The sequence below is a fragment of the Ictidomys tridecemlineatus genome, chromosome 4 (assembly GCF_052094955.1).
Source record: "Ictidomys tridecemlineatus isolate mIctTri1 chromosome 4, mIctTri1.hap1, whole genome shotgun sequence".
In the NCBI taxonomy this organism is placed as follows: domain Eukaryota; kingdom Metazoa; phylum Chordata; class Mammalia; order Rodentia; family Sciuridae; genus Ictidomys; species Ictidomys tridecemlineatus.
Window position 1 is genome coordinate 104,866,881 of NC_135480.1, and position 14,271 is coordinate 104,881,151.

The 14,271-nt window shown below is 40.1% G+C and overlaps 1 long non-coding RNA gene across 1 annotated transcript in view; it reads left to right on the top strand.

Annotated features, from left to right (window-relative positions):
• The window catches only part of LOC144377211 (uncharacterized), an 87,774-nt gene extending 75,770 nt beyond the window's left edge, over window positions 1–12,004 (top strand). The window contains exon 3 of the long non-coding RNA XR_013437957.1: window positions 11,718–12,004. This is a non-coding gene — a long non-coding RNA (uncharacterized LOC144377211). The remainder of the gene's footprint in view (window positions 1–11,717) is intronic.
• Window positions 12,005–14,271: the final 2,267 nt, after the last annotated feature.

The following is a 14,271-nucleotide window of genomic DNA, read 5'->3' on the forward strand; positions in this document are numbered from 1 at the left end:
AACTGTAGTTTTTATGTTCCGGAGAGCCTGAGAAAGAAAAGAAGCATTGTATCTGGGATTAACAGAACGGCAGGATTTCGTTAATGACAGCCCAGCTTTTAACCAAAAGGAAGATAGTTAGGGCAGTAAAAGAGAACATGGCTAGAATGTGCTCTGCTAATTGGAAATGTATATTATCTTCAGGCGATGTGTGCGCCGAGGGGAGGGGGCTGGGGAAGATGAGAGGAGACGCATTGGGAGGCTGGCAGGAGAGTCTGGACCCAGGACGCCCCAGATTGGGCCCTACCAGCAGGGCAGTTAAAGGGTCCTTTTTTGCTGATACGAACGGCCAGTGCCCAGACCCCACCCTCCCCCCACTCCCTTTTAATTCAATGGCTACGTAGGGGCTTCTTTGATGGAAGCTTTGAAGTCGGTGGCTTTGAGATTACTCTTCCTCTGTGACCTTGACCACCAGCCATGAGGTTAGGGGGGAAGGGGAGGGGAGGAGGAAGGCGCAGGAGCTGGAAAAAGGAAAGGAAGGAGAGGGGAGGGGAAGAGAAGGCCGCCCTAAGACATCTCTGCAGCATTCCACGACTTTTCTGATCACTCTGCAAAGTTGAAATATGATTGCAGCCTTTGCACCGGGAAGGAAAGAAACCATTTAAATGAAAAATTAGCTGCCTTAGCAGGTCAAGCACATAGTTACATTAATGTCGTGTAGAACAATAAATCAACTTCGATCTCCAATTGAAAAAATGCTAATTTAGCTCAGCGATTCACTGATTGTACTTTCCTCTGATAGAAATCTTTTCTTTTATTTAATGCGAAGCCGTGATTTGACAGCCTCCTCTAATGGTGCTTGCAGACTCTCAGCGTTTCAGCGGAATTCTGATCATGGTTTTAATATTCCGTGCAGCTCTGCCCCCTCTGATTTCACGCTCACACATTAACGAGAGCTGACACTGGAGATTAGACGCAGACAGCTGGAATGCCAGGTCTTTGTTGCAGCATGGACAGGAGCCAACGTCGTTCAACCACAGCCAAGAGGGACCTGGGAAAGTCTTAAGAAGGAGGGGAAGGCGGGGTGGGGGGGCTGGAGGGAGGGTGGGAGCGGGGGATGGGAGAGAAAGAAAGGCAAGGTAGTTCTGAAGGGCATATGAAAATGGATATTTTCAGAAAGCCCTTTCAGTCTCTGAAATTCACATTTGAATCAATTCTGGCTTGTTTAGAGGAAGTGGATCATTACAGGGAAATCCCAAATTGGTTGCAGTGTTTTTCTGTAAACTCTGAAAACACAAGTGGAATGCAGGAGAAATGAGATGGCTCCCTGCTTCAGCTGCTCGCTGGTTTGTCGGAGAAACAATGGTGATTAGGAGCTGGAGGGAGAGTGCTTACATAAGGAAATGCGTTCTCCCCTTTGCCTTTGGAAAAAAAAAATCACTTAGTTCCAGGTGAATAGATGGGGAAATAAAACTAGATTTATGAGCCAGGGCTGCCCGTGCGACTGGTGACTACCTTGGCAAGAAAGGAAGTCGAGTAGCCTAACTGCCTGGATCCTAATAAATTGTTTCCTGATACCAGAAATCAAATAAAGATCCATAGTTTTATCTACACCGTGAAGCAACCAGAGCTCAGCTAGGGCCCATATTGCAGAGGAGAGGGAAGGGTGCTACCCGAATTGTGGCCCAACTTTCCCCAAAAGAAAATGACAGATGATCAAAGTTGCAATGATGGCACATTAATACTATGTCAAAAAAAAAATTGTTTCTGCTCCCGGGGGAAACCAATTGAGTAGAAATAACAAATGTCCTTCTTGCTAACTGTATCATTAATAATCATTGTACTTTGCATTTTTATGGGGTACTAGGATTCTAGAGGCCTTTCATAAATATTCATAGGGGAAGGCTGAAGAAGGGAGATGGATGTACCCATTCCTGATGCCAAGATGGAGCGACTGAGGCTCAGGATCCTGCTGCGGCTCACCTGGAATGAAGTAGCAAGCAAGTCTCAATGAACCATTCTGTCGCTGGCAGGAAGCCACCTAGGGACTTTCTCTCTGTCTCTGCTGCTGGGTCCAATGAGCATGGCTTTTGTTGGGGGAGTATATGAGCTGAACCATCTCTTGTCACTTTGGCCTGTTGTTCTTATTTGTCCTCCTTCCTTGTCTTGATGGGACCACTGCCACTGATAGTGTTATTGAGCACTGAATTAGACAATGTTTTAATTGAAAAGAAGCATAAATTAGAATCCATGTGTTCCTATAATATTTTAGGAAAAATCTAGAAGCTGTATTGCAGTGGTTAAGAGCGAAGCTCATGAGGTAGCATATAAATCATAGTAATTACAAATAAGCCAGTTAATTTTCCGGTGAATCTTGATTCTTGTGGATTTGTAACCTTAGCAAAATATGTAGTTTTTTTTTCATCCTCAGTTTTCTTTTTTTTTTTCTCAGTTTTCTTGTCTGTAAAAAAATGGAGAATAAAATAAAATAACTCTTAGCACCATGGCTGAAAGATAGTGAGCACTCTATAAATACTAACTCTTGTGGGTATGGTTATTTTCAGGTACCTGTGGCTAACAGAATGTTTGGTTCATAGTAAGCAGTTCATAGTAAGTTGGTTATTTTTCTGTAGCCCATCAGAATGTGTAATTCTAAAGCTTCACCACTGTCCTCAAAGCCATCTTCTTAATAGATATATGCTTATCTCCAAGACACTGAAAAGTTGCCCCAAAGCATTGGGAATGGTTTGGGGAACCATTCTTTATAATTATGTATGGACATTGTTCTTTAAATATCTTCAAACATGGGCACATCTTCATCCTTGGAGGGTGAATTTGTTTGGGGGAGATATTAAAAGTTGCCCTGAAGCCATGTCTGATAAATATGGTGGGCATTCAAGTTGGAGGAACATTATTTTAGAAACAAGTGCACCTGTAAAGAAATTGTATCTGTTTTCTTTTATGGCACATAAATGGAATGTAACTACTATTCTAAGTGAGAGTTTAGACGGGATCACAGATCTTGATGTATCTGTAGGAGAAAACTGAAGCTCGATGTTTTGTGTTCAGTTTATAACAGCCTTCCCTAATGTACTTACACTCCTTCTAGAAGAAAAGGATATGCCCTCGAATTGTTCCGATTATGCACAATCTGAGGTTCTCTTCTCAAATTTGCCCTGATGGCTTATATGCAGCTTTCCTGCAGTGACTTTGCTCATTTTTCAGAATTGATGACACACCCTCTGGGCTTCTGATGGTCACTAAGGATTACAGTTTGCTAAGTCATGATGTCTGCCCTTGAGGCCCTCATAACCCAAAGGGAAATGCATTTGAATCATTGCAATGCACAAAGGTAAGTGCCATCCTGGAAGGACACATTCCTTTAGGGCAGGACAGATCCTGGGGACAATATACATCACACTTGGGTGTGTGAACTTGATCTTAGAGAGGGAGCCATTGACATCTACAGTTTTGCCTCGTCCTTCTATTCTATCTATCTCTATTCCTTGCCTCCATAATATAAGAACAGACCCTCTAATACTCCCTGCATTAGCCAGAGGCACAGCTAAAGTTCAAATTGTCCTTCTTGATCTGGCTCCCTTATTAGGAAGCTCTTTGGCAGTTAGACCAAGAGGAGACCTTTCTTGAGTCTGCTCCAGGAAGATTTAGGAGGTGTGATTTATTGTAATTTCAATTATAAAAGGTTTGGGTTTGGCTTAAAGAGGTTTAACTTACAATTCCTGAGTCTGTTCCAAGGCTGTAAACCATGGCAGGTTTCCAGTGGCCCCAGGTAGCATCCCCCATAGTCACATTACTTACGACGGATAATAAATGGCTTTGACCAGAGGGGAGAGTCGATCTGATCTGTTGAATAGAATGCTTAAGTGCATAAAGATGTGGGAGGAAGCTTCTGGTGGTTAGACAGAATTGACAGTCGATGGCAAGACTGTATAGATAGAATATGTTGGAAGACAGGAAGCCTGGAGTGGTTTTGTTCATATGTCAGTGCTTTGCCTCAGTGACACTGAGGCCAGATAACCATTAGTTCCAACACACTGACGTGAACATAGACTTTTTTGTTCAGTGTAAGTACGCAGAGAAAATGCATCCTGACTTTGTGCCTCCACTCTGGGTCAGAGCACCTAGAAGCACCTAGCTTAGATGTTGGAGACTGCGAAAGTCTACTTGGATCTCCAGGTCTGGTGGACTCAGAGTGTTGTAACCATTCTGAATTGTCATGACCACAGCATCCCCTGGGAGAGCAACTTTTAAACTGAGTATTTTACCACCCAAGTTTCAGATATGTTATGAGCAGAACATTGGTGGATGATTTGCTAAAATTTGTAGATAATTTATTTGGAAAAGAATTAGAGAAGTTATCTGTATAATGTCACCTTCACCATCTCTTTTCCAGTAGGATTTCTAGAGTGGGAGAGAAAGAAGTGCCTATCAGGAATTAGGGAAGTCGCTGAATCGCCCCCCAGAGAGAATGTCAGATATGCTAATTTATGTTAATGTCACGTGTATTCCCAAAGGAAAAAAGGTTGAGAACTACTATGCTGGAAAAAGACATTTGATGTAAACACAGGCATATCATTTATGCAATGCAAATTCAGCTTAGTTATTGTGAGATGAGAAAAGACTACATAAGCATGTAGTCTCCTGGCATCTGAGTTCCAGGGTATGTTTTTTGAGATGGTGTCTTTCTCTCAGACCCAAAAGAATAGGTTGCATGCAACCTATTTATTTGTGCCATTATTGTTTAATTCTAGTTACCTGCATTAAGCTCATAGATTTTTTTCATCACCTCAGTTAATCTCTGAGCAGTTACTGAAACTATTAGGAAAAAATAGAGGTCATGGAGTCAAGAATGTAGGGAAACATCCTTCTTTCAACATCTACTATATGCCAGAAGCATACCATATATGGTATATGGTTAAAATATATATATATATATATATTATGGTAAAATATACATATATATATGCCAGCATATTTGCCTTGTCCTTCTATTCTATCTATCTCTATTCCTTCTAGGTGCTCTGACCCAGAGATATATACACACACATTTGGTGTGTGTGTGTGTGTGTGTGTGTGTGTGTGTGTGTGTGTGTGTGTGTATATAATGTAGATGGTAAAATATATGAATGTATATATGTAAAATATGTAATATATGTTAAATCATATATAGTATATAATTTAATCTTTACAATAATTCTATGGGGTTTATAAATGAGGACTGTTGTACAACTTAATCCATAACAGTGGATAACTGGCCTTCCCTGGGACTCAGAGGGGTAGAGGATGGAGAGTCAGGATGTAGTTCCCAAAGGTCAAGCACCTAGTAAATAATAGAGGGATAATTTGAACCCAGACCTTTCAGAATCTCCCAACTCTCACTTCTTTCTTGAATGAGTATTCATGTAATGGCAGAGTGCTAAAGTTCTTGGTGGTGCCCCAAGGATATAAGGGGAAGGATTACACCTAGTCTAAAATTTGAAGTCCTAGGTCTAATTTGAAGGATTGAAGCCAAATAGAGATCATCAGGACAGCATCTAATGGAATATAGAGGTCAAACTGCATGAAATTGCCAGTATTTGACCATTTTCTATCTATAAAAATGGAAATTTTATGTTTCCACTTGATGAAAGCAGGATAATCAGCGGTAAGAAATAAATGTTTTTCTCACACATGGGATGAAGATAGAAATTTAAAGCTGAGCTTAGTGGCTCATGCCTGTTATTCCAGCAACTCAGAAGACTGAGGCAAGAGGATAGTAAGTTTGAAACCAACCAGGGCAACTTAGTGAGATCCTGTTTGAAAATAAAAAATAAATAAATAAAATAAAAAGGGATGAGGATGAGGCTGATGATGGAGTGCCCCTGGATTCAGTCCTCAGAGCCACGAGAAATAGACTCTTGCTATTAAAATGGAAACCTAGTAGGGTGAAACTCTTTGGCTCCAGAATTTACACATTCCATAACTCTAAGTCACCTGAATGGGGCAGCCCCCTTGGACACTTTTGGTATTTGTAAAAACATACCATCCATGGTGAGGAAGGGAAAGGTGACCTCTAGGCCTCTGATGTCCCCACAGGCTCTGGGACATGAGGCACAGGCCCTCTACAACTGAAACCATGCCCTGACTCTCAAACCTCTATTCCTGAGCCCCAGGGAAGGCTAGTTGCCCACTGCTAGGGGCTGAAGCAAAGATTCATGGACTGCGTCAATCCCCAATATCTCAGAATATGAGTTCAATTAGAAATAGGACTATTGCAGATGTCATTAGGGAAGACAATGTTGTACTGGAGTAGGCTGAACTATGGCCTTAAAAAGGACAGCGGGGAGGAGAGAGCCACTCGAGGACACAGACGGAGATGAGAGTGAGGCATCTGCTTGTAAGGAATGCCCAAGATCGTCCCTCCCACTGGAGCCAGGGAGACGCAGGGCAGGGTCGTCCCCAGAGGTGTCAGAGGGAGCATGGTCCTGTTGATGCCTCCTCCACCTAGGACTTCTTGCTCCCAGAACTGGCTGATGAGAAATCTGTTGTTGGAAGCCACTGAGTTTGTGGCACTTTGTCCTGGCAGCCCCCAGGGACGGCCTACCTTTCCCATTCTCTTGCCCTCAGTCAAGATGATCCAGAAAACAAAACAGTCACATAAAAAGATACATTCTATATTTCAGGAAGCAGGGCTCACTAGACTGACTCATTTCCAGAGTGTTCTGAAGAACTTCATTTCTTTCCCCTGCACTTTAACTTTGGGGCTCTATATGTTGACCGCTGCCTTTGAGTAGCAGTTTCTATTCAATTGAGGAGAGTCAGCCCCCATGTTAGATGTACTCAGAGCCTGTGTCATGGCCAAATGGAATTTGAATGAATGGACTGCCTTCCCAGTGAACAGCAAGGCAAGGGATGGGGATGGGTGCTCCTGGGAGGCCTTTCCACCACTAGCCATTAACATCAGTTATGTTGAATTGTAGATGTTATTGGGGAGACACCATATTTTATGCTATTATCATCATTGGTAATTAATCCAGGATTCATTTATCAGATCAGCTGATCATCAGTAGGACCCAGATGCAAGTTGGCCACATGTAGATTCACCTGTTTGTTGAGTACCTGCCACATGTATCAGAGGCTGGTCCGGAGACATTGCCTGCATACTTTCATTAACGGTGCACCACAGCTCCAACACACAGTTACCTCTGTTTTAAAATATCAAAGAAGAGGCACAATAAGACTAAATATCCTGCCAGATCACACCACCAGTAAGGGGTGAATGTGAGCTTTGGATTCAGTATTTTTGACACTAAGAGCAGAGAAGAAAAAGCAGAGGGAATAGCTCCCAGTGAGTTGCCACGCTGGGAGGGTCTGGGAAACTCCTTGAGAGTACTGGGCACAGAAAAGTGCTACTCAGAAGCTGTTGGCCACAATGGGAAGAGTCTAAGGATCTTGGAGCTCAACAGAGGGTGAACCTAGAATGTGAAGCTCAGTTGTTCAGCTCTGTTATCTGCTGGTCTTGTGTTGGTGGGACAGACACTGAATTTTCTCTCAGTTTCATTATCCTAAACTAACCTATGGGCACAACATTTTCCTCTTTGAGCAGCTCTGAGGGTTGCCCAGGATGATGCAGGCACCAGACCACAGCAGATGTTAGCTAGTCAATAAACCCTTGCTTCTGTCTTGCTACTCAATTATGTTTTGGGCAGCCCCTGAGCTAAAGTCAGATCCCTTCAGAGAAATCCCACTGTTTTGAAGAGTATTCAATGTGCTATTACAAACTGAATTTTTGGAAGTAGCAACTTCATTTTTTTAAAATGATGAATAAAACATTTTCAGAAGAATTGCAATGATTCATCCACTTAGTCATCAGATATTAGGTAGATTGTACAGACACTAGGCAGGACTGGATCAGACAAGGAATTAGAAGACACTGTCCACTCTTGAGAATGACCTGTCTTCATTCCAAATTGAAGAACTATAAGGATGGTAATTTTTCAAGGTTTTTTTTTTCCCCTCACTGATATGTAGCCCTATGCATGTACATAGGGAATAGACAGTTTTGTGTTTTAACTATTTTCTGAACACTTTCCCTTAATCTGTTTGTGTGTGGGAAATGCTATTTCAGCCCCAGGGCTTTTGTACAATCACTTCCCTCATATAGCTTCATGGTTTGGTTTTTAACTTCACCTATTAGGTGGTATCTGATAAGTGAAGTTAAAGGATTTTAGAAAGGATTTCCTGACCTTCTAACTGTCTTCACCCAGTTCCTTGTCTTTTTCTTCCCTAACCATAAAAATGGACTCAGATCCATCATTTCCTAGCATTATATCGTATTACTTGTCATGAATCATCTATCTCCTTACCATTCCCTCCCTTCCCTGAAGAATGTGGGCAGATGAAGATTAAGACTTCATTTTGGGGCTGGAGGAGTGGCTCAGTGGTGGAGCACTTGGCTGGCATGTGTGAGGCTCTGAGTTCATTCCTCAGCACCACATATAAATAAAATGAAAGATCCATTGACAACTAAAAATAATTGAAAAAAAAGGACTTCATTTTGTTTTTTTGATCCATCCCCAAGACCCAGAACAGTGCCAAGCCCATTGTAGGTACTCAAAAAAAAAAAAAAAAAAAAAAAACACTCAGACTAAATGGTTACATGAAGAACATTTCTATTAACTGTATAATAAATCACCTAGTTTTCCTCTATTTCCAGAGCCACGATACACTTGCTAATGAACATCACCCAGTTTTACTGACTTCATATTCCTCTCAATCTGCGGTCAGCATATGGGCAAATTCTTTTTGTGTGTATGTTGGTAAGGATTGCTCTGTTCTCCCCTCACCCAAGCCAGGGAGCATGTCCTCTAGGTTGCTGAGAGCAGAGACATTTATCTCATAGGATTTCCTTGTGGATAGACATTATTTCCCTTCAGCTAGACTTCCGCTTCCCAGGTACATCCACAGAGGATCTATAGTCAGTTGTGCCGACTGGCTTGGGTTTGCAGTGCTCCTAGATTCCTCACTAATGGCTATAAATGTGCCAAGGAACGGAAAGTGAAAAGTTCAATGTGCAATGAATCAAAATTGACCTGGCCTACACTGGTACCCTTTCTAGACACACCTGAGACCTCGCCACTTGCTATCATTATCTCTCATTAGAAATGACTCAAAGGCACAAGGTAAGCAATTCGAGGATGCTGATTGGATTTGTGGTGGGGGGGAAGAGGGTGTTGATAACAAGCCACATTTCTCTCTCTCTCTCTAACTAAATGTATAGCAGAACCTTCAATGAGAAATATTTAGAGGCTAGCAAGAAAGTAATTAAAGGCAGAGTTGCACATCAGCAATTCCTCTATTTTCAGATGGCTAATACTGTGGATTTTAAAATTTGTACCTAGGTGCTGAATTAGATCAGTTTTCTTAGCTTCTTAGTTTAGAGTTGGTTTTTTATTAATTTTTTGTTTGTTTTTCATAATTCATGGTTCTCCCATGCCAACATGATACTCCTGGAGGAAAGCACTCTTAACTCATTTTATTTATCTCCTTTCAGGGATTTCTATATATAAACAAGCCCCTGTGTATACTATTCTTTTTTTCCGGCACGAATGGCAGCATACACACTATTGCTCACATCATTTTTTGTTCTACAATTTATCTTGGAGATCATTCCTCAGTATACACAGAGAGGTGACTTCATTATAAAACCGCTGCCTAGTATTCAATTCAATAGATGTATCATATTTTATTTTACTAAGCCCCTATCAAGGGATATTTAATTTGTTTTTAACTTTTGCAATTATAAACAATGTAATAAATCATTTCACACGTGTGCAAGTGTACCACCAGGGAAGACTCCTAGAGAGAGAATTTCTAGGTCAAAGGATATGCACTCTTCACTTTTCCATAGATCATTACAGATTCCCCTGTGGACAATCCAACAACACACACTCCTGGGTGACACTGCCATACAAGAGTGGTTTCTTCCTTGTACCCTCCCCAACCTTCATTTCTTTGAGAATCTAATTGGTAAACATATAATTTCATGGTTTCCCCTTTCATTTCTCTTATATATTAAATAGCATTTATATTTCTGTGGGCTGTGAGTTCATGATTTGAGTGTGCTATTATTCTGGATTCTTGATCGTATGACTTATAACAAAGAACACTATATGTGTTAAAGACATCAGCCCTTTGGAAAATTAAAATATTTCTCCCAGTTTTCATTAATCTTTAAAATTTTATTCATATTTAATTTACCATGCCAAAAATGTAGTGAAATTCATCACTTCTCCATTGTGGGATTATTTTAAATTCTTAGGTATCTTTTAGCTTCTTCCTTTGTTGCAATTTTAAATGATATATCTTTTCTCATTATATTCCTTTTTAAAATTGTATTATGAAATACATTATGAAGTGACTTTTAAAAGGCATACCGAATAATAAAACAGACACATATGTGTCCGTCATTTACCTTAAATAAAATTTCACTGATAAAGTTAAAACCCCCTTCTGTCAACTCATCACATTCTTCTCATTCTCTCCCAGAAATAACCAGCATCGGCACTTGGTGTGCATCATTCCTGAGCATTTCTCAAAGTACTTTTATGACACAGATGTGTGTTCTTAACACCTGGAACTGTTTTGCATGTTTTTAATCTTTACAAGAATGTATTCAGTCTTCTGTAGCTTGCTTTTGTGTGTGTGCAAATCCATCCATACCTATATATTTAGTTCTAGTCTACTCATAATACAGAATGAGTATTTCACAATTAATTTATATATCTTCTGGAAATGGACATTTAGGGTGTCACCTCTTTTCTTTTTTTCTGTTAGAAATAATGGTGCTAGGGAAACTCTTGTTCAGATCTCCTTGAATAGGAGAGTTTCTCTGGGAATTGAATTGCAGGGTTGTGCGGTAACTCACCATGCAATTTAGCAACTAGAGTCAAATTGTTTTGAAGATGACATGCTCCCATGCACCATGTTTAAGAGTTTCCTATGCTTCTCATCCTGACTTTCACTTGGTATTGTGAAACTTTAACATTTTGTCAATCTGAGAGGGTGTGAAAGAATATCCCGTTTAGTTTGAATTCCCCTGTTTATTAGAGAATTTGAGAATCTGAGTCCCCCATCACCCCCCCAGTTCTAAAAATGGAACACAGAGCCAGGCAAAGTGCTCTGCCACTGAGTCATACCCCCAGCCCAAGCATCTTCATGTGCTCATTAAATTAACCTTCTAGGTTTCCTTTTAGTTAAAAAAAATGAATTGTTTGTTTATAATAATTTTTACATTTTTAAATTTTTTTTAAAAAATCCCATTATATTTTAAAAGCACCTTGAATGGGTATACTATTGTATTAATTTTTTAAAATATGTGCTTTTAGTTGTCAATGGACCTTTATTTTATCTATTTATATGCGGTGCTGAGAATTGAACCCAGTGCCTCACTGATGCTAGGCAAGCACTCTACCACTGAGCCACAACCCCAGCCCCCTATTGTATTGATTCTGTATATGAATTATGTATCATATACCATGGTGGCACAGGAAGTGGTACTAGGATGGTATTACATTCTTCAGTGTTTTTCCTTTCAAGAGGTGGAGGTGACTTCTCCTTCTCTTTGGTGTAGGACAGACTTTGTGCCTCACTTCTGATGTGAAAGTGATGGTTCACCTCTTCATAATGTAGGTCTTAAAAGGCATGTGGCTTCCTGCTTGCTTGTCTTTCGTTTTCAGTCACTTGTTCTGGGTAGGCCAGCTGCTATCCTGCAAGGACACTCAGACAACACTGTGGAGAGACCGATGTGTACAGAAACTGAGGCCCATGGCCTGGGAGAAACCGAGGCTTCCTGCCAACAGCCATGTGAGTGTGCCATCTTAGAAGACAATCTTCGTGCCCCTGTCAACCTTCAGATGGCTGTGGCCCTGGCCAACATCTGGGCTGCAAATGCACAAGAGACCCTGAGCCAGAACCACCCAGCCCAGCTGCTCCTGTGTAAGATAATAAATGTTTGTTGTTCTAAGCTACTTGGTTCATTCTGTTTTCTATGACATAATACCACAACTAGTGGTTTATTTCTCACAGACTAGAGGCTGCGAGTTGCAAGATCAAGGCACCAGCAGGTGCAACATCTGGGGAGGGCCTGCTTCCTCGTGCACAGATGGTGCCTTCCCACCGTTTCCTCACGTGGTAGAAGGTGCAAGGCAGCTCTTGAAGGGCTCTTTGACAAGGGCACGAATCCAATTCACAAAGCCACTGCCATCATGACCTGCTCATCTCCCAGAGGCCTCACTTCCAAACACATTGGGCATTTGGTTTCAATGTATGAATTCTGGGTAAACACAAACATTCAATCTATAGCAACTGCTAAATTTGGGGACAGTAGATGCTATTGAGTAAAATCTGTAGCAGCTGCTAATATCAAATTTTGGGATATTTTGTTAAGCAGCAATAGATAACTGATACATAACTTAATGAATGATTTTGTTTGTCATATTTTTTTGTAATTGATTTTCTTTTATTTCTTAGGATTGCAATATTATCTACATATAACCATGGATCTGATTTTTACAGAAATAATTTCATTATTTCACTATCAAGCCCAATGCCAGACTTGAGTTAAAATTTTTGATTTTTTTTTCTTTTCCTTTTTCCTCTTATTTTGGGAGTGGGGTACCAGGCAATGAACCCAGAAGTTTTCTACCCTTGAACTACATTCCCAGGCCTTTAATTTTTTTTTTTAAATTTTGAGACAGTCTTGCTAAGTTGTTTAGGGCCTCACTAAGTGTCTGAGACTAGCCTTGCTTGAACATGTGATCCTCCTGCCTCAGTCTCTTGAGTCAATGGAATAAACAGGCATATGTCACCATGTCTGGCAAAATTCTTGATTTTTTAAAAATGTTCATGCAGTATGTTCATTTATTCCTGCTTTATTAGCAGCCTTTAAACATAATGATGTTGAACTTTGTTAAATTCCTTTTCAGTATTTAAGAATATTATCTTGTAAATTTTTTGAATTATATTGAGTTCTGTTTCTTCATTGATATTCATAAGTGAGAGTATTTTAATTTGCTATTGCTTGTGAAATCTTTGCTAAGTCTCAAGTTTTTAGTGAAGATTTTGGTCATTTTTATAATCAATGTTAAGCATGTGCCATAAAAACAAATGTAAGCTTTGATTACTTTTTCTGTTCCTGGAACAGTATAAATTAAGGTAAGTAAACTTATTCTTTGACCAGATAGTATATATTTTAGATTATGTGAGCCATTTGGTCACTATCCTAATGACCTAACCCTGCTTGCATAGAGAGAAAGCAGCTATAAATAATATGCAAAGAATATGGCTGTGCTTTAATAAAATTTTATTTATATAATGAGTAGGTGCAACTACACCTCAGATAGAGCATTAATCTTCAGGATATATAAAGAACTATAAAAACTCAACATCAAGAAAACAAATAACCCAATCAATAAATGGGCTAAGGAACTGAACAGGCACTTCACAGAAGAAGAAATACAATCGATCAACAAATATATGAAAAAATGTTCAACATCTCTGGCAATTAGAGAAATACAAACCAAAACTGCTCTAAGATTTCATCTCACCCCAGTCAGAATGGCAATTATCAAGAATACAAGCAACAATAAATGTTGGTGAGGATGTGAGCAAAGAAGGAACACTCATACATTGTTGGTGGGACTGCAAATTAGTGCAACCATTCAGGAAAACAGTATGGAGATTCCTTAAAAAAGTTGGAATGGAATCATTATTGGATTCAGTCATGCCACTCCTTGGCATATACCTAAAGGACTTAAAATCAGTATACTGTAGTGATATGGCCACATTAATGTTTATAGCAGCTCAATTTGCAATAGCTAAGCTAGAGATACAATCTAGGTGCCCTTCAATAGATGAATAGATAAAGAAAATGTGTTACATGTAAGTAATGAAATATTACTCAGCTATGAAGAAGAATGAAATTATGGCATTTGCTGGTAAATGGATGGAACTGGAGACTATCATGTTAAGTGAAATAAGTCAATCCCCAAACACCAAAGGCCAAAAGTCCTCTCTGGTATGGGGATGTTGATTCACAATAGGTGGGGGGTGAGAAAGGACTGGAAGTTCACTGGATTGGACAGGGGGCAGGCAGAGAAAAGGCAGGGAAGATGGGAATGGGAAAGACAGTAGAATTAATCAGACATAACTCATAACACTCCTATGTTTATATATGAGTATATGACCAGTGTAACTCCATATCATGTACAACAACAAAAATGGGAAGTGTAG